This window comes from Egretta garzetta, unplaced genomic scaffold (genome assembly GCF_000687185.1).
Source record: "Egretta garzetta isolate BGI_Z169 unplaced genomic scaffold, ASM68718v1 scaffold172, whole genome shotgun sequence".
Classification (NCBI taxonomy): Eukaryota; Metazoa; Chordata; class Aves; order Pelecaniformes; family Ardeidae; genus Egretta; species Egretta garzetta.
This window is the reverse complement of record NW_009258951.1, coordinates 1,153,911-1,157,134: the sequence shown is the minus strand read 5'-3', so window position 1 is coordinate 1,157,134 and position 3,224 is coordinate 1,153,911.

The following is a 3,224-nucleotide window of genomic DNA, read 5'->3' as shown; positions in this document are numbered from 1 at the left end:
CTGGCCCAGGGTGCTCATCCTGGGCTGGGGCTTGGCAATTCCCACTAATGGGAAAACATTCCTATCATTTCATCAAGTCGCTTAATAATTTGCAGATATGCCTATTGATTTCTTGCACGCTTCTGTTCAGGCAGAGGTAAATAAGAGTCATTCGTCATTGCATTATGTATCAGTAATTAAAAATTACTAGGTAACTTCAACCAAAAATTGAATAATTTGAAGTAAAATTAAATAATTCTAGGTAATCAGTACTAAATGAGACCATTATTTTACTTATCAGTAACTAAAAATTACCAGGCATTTTTCCTCGTTTGGATGCTCTTCCTCCCCCTTCATGTCAGTAGAGCCTTTCTAATTTGTTTTAATTGTTAATTTTAATGAGTAGTGTTTTTCTGATAACATTTTAGTGTGCTTTTTGTTGTTGTGGTTTTTTTAGAGATGGCTTTTACTGTGTTGTGCAAAGCCTGAAGCACCTCAATGTGGGAGCAATTTGGAAGCTAAATTATTATTATTTATTTAAATCAAACCCTCCAGCCTCTTTAACCGTTTGGCTGATTCTGTAATTGCCGTAGCAGTGTGATGAAAATGCTCAGCGCTCGCCTCCCCGTGCTACGGGGCTGACGAGGAAGTGCTTGGGTGCTCTCCTCGGCTCTGTGACCTCCTGCTTGGTGTGTCCCCTGCCACCTGTCCTGCTTCCTGGGAAGATTTTTTTTTTTTGGATCTGGAGCTGTTCTTTTACCCTGGGTTTGCACAGCACCTCCCGTCAGCGTCCCCCAGCTGCAGGGTGATCCTAGCTGAGAGGCATCTGGAGGCGGCCACAGATGGGAGCCTCCTACTGTGGGGTCATCTCCCATCCACGGAAGGAGCAAGGTTTGGGCGTAGGCAGCGAGACTCACAGTTTCAGCATGATTTTTGTTGTGGCAGCAGGGCTGCAGTGGCTGTGTGGCTGGTGGTGAATTGGTTTGGGAAAGGGAAGTGCTGCTTGGACGTGAAGCCACTGAAGTCCTTAGGTCAAAGACATCAGAGATGCTCTTTGGAACGCTCTAGCTGTCCAGTTCATTGCCTTCGCTAGTGGGGCTATGGGGGTGCACCATCCACCTGGGCCCCCCAAGATACTCCATGGCCCCAAGAGGCAGCTAGGACCTGTGTGTGGTCAAAAAGCCCCAAATGGCTCAAGGTGAGCTGTCTGATCCTCATTGGCACCCAGCCTGCGCCAGCTTCTTCCTAAGGCACTCCCAGTCCCTGTGATCGCAAACTGGCAGGGAAGAGCAGGCTGGGACTGGGCCAGTGCTGCTGTGTTCCTCTTGCCCTCACATCTTGAGGTGATGTTGAGACTGATTTGCCTGGTCTCCTCTTTGAGCCCCCCTTCCCTGCAGTGGGTGCGGGGGGAGCCTGGACCTCTGTGCCACCTCTGGTCTGCCTGGCGAGGTGACACCTCCCTGCTTCCATGGCACAACACGTTTGTGCATTCAGCCAAGAAGGATGCTGGTGTTCCTTGCTGCTGCTGGGTTGCATTACAGTCTCCTGTCTGCGGCAATTTGCTGTGCACCACTGCCCCAGGGGCACGGCAGGATCTTCTGTTGGCCAGGCTGCCCCCCGCGAGCTGCACAGATGCGTTTCACCCAGGGACCAAGGCTCAGGGCACCCCTGTAGGTATCTCACTTATCATGTTCCTGTCCTGGAGGTGCTGATGGGGCAGGAATCTGGCTGCAGATGGTGTGGGGACAGGCTGGAGAGCCTCCAGGTTACTGCTGTGCTGGGGCACGGGGGTCCTTGCTCAGGGTGCCTGGGGCCCTGCAGGCATCCTGCCCTGGGCTGCTCTGTGCCTTAATGGCTGTTAAAGACGGAAGAAAAACCCTGCTGCCTTCTCTGTGGAGGATGGAATTTGTAAAATACCCTTATAATGTCTGGTTACTGGGCACCAGCCCTCAGCCTGGGATAGCTGCTGCTTTAAGCTGACCAAACAAGACAGCAGATGGAAAAAGGAAATAAATTGGGGATTTTTACTTTTCCTCTTCTTTTCTTTAATAAGACCCTCTTCTCTTCCCTCCCCTCAAGTACTAGAAAATAACTTCATCTGTTGTTGGTGTCAGGCCTGCCTCTGCGCTTGGTGCCATGGTGCTTCCCTGGGCGATCCTTGGGCTCAGGGCAGGGAATGCAGCACTGAGGATGGACGGAGGATGGGAGCTGGGGATGGCTGCTGCAGCTGGGGAGCAGGGAAAACATTGGGATTTGCTTAGGCAGGCAAAAGAGGAAGAAGGGTCAACTTATTCCTGCAAGCTCTGCTCCTCTCCCATGTGCATGAGACCCCCCATCTTCCAAAATCCAAGTGATCCACTGCAGTGTCCACACTGGGCTGGGACTGGTGGGGAGATACTTGGCAAAATCTGCTGCTGGGCTGTTGAGGGGCATCCAGGGGCCCCCAAAGTCTCCCACCCCCTTGCCCAGCCCGGTGGCCCCGGTCCGTGGCTCCGTGGCCAGCCCCTGCCCTCTGCTGATGAGACCTGGAAGTGCCAAATTCAGACTAAGCAGCCCCAAATCTGCAGGGTGCCCAGCAGAGCTGGGTACCAGGGGTCTGGACACGGATTTTGGTTGAGGTCTGCCTGGAGAGGCTGCTCCCCACCTTGTACCTCACACCCAGTGGTAGTTCTGTAGTACTTGGCATTCATTCCCCTATGCTTAATTTCATCCCATTTAGAGCTAGTGAAAACTATTCCCTGCAAGCAATTTATTCAACAAACGTAGCTGGCACTTTCTGTTACTGAGTTGTCCAGGAAGAGACCACAATTTTTAATGATTTTTTTCCATACAGTGAATGATCTTTATGACCGTATTTGATCTTGGGGTGGTTCATGAATAGCAGTATAGGAGGAAAAAAAATAAAATCCGGTGGCCTGAGCTGCAGAGTTTGCTATTCACGCTGCGAGGCCGGGCACCTTATCGCACCACATATTGTTTCTCTTCCCTGAATAGGAGCCCTTGTCTCCCTCAACTACCTCCACTTCTGCCCAGAACAAAATTAATTTAATCCTGCAACAAATCTGGCTGCTTGATTAAATGAATCTGTTGCCGGCCCCGAAAGATCTCTCGGTGAGCAAAATTTCGCTTCTGGTTGAACACCCACCGAGCCAGCCACGGATACGAGCGGGTGGTACCCGAAGGACCTCAGAGCTGTATTTACACTGCTAACCTGCCTCCAATCCCTTCATTACTGCTTCTACACA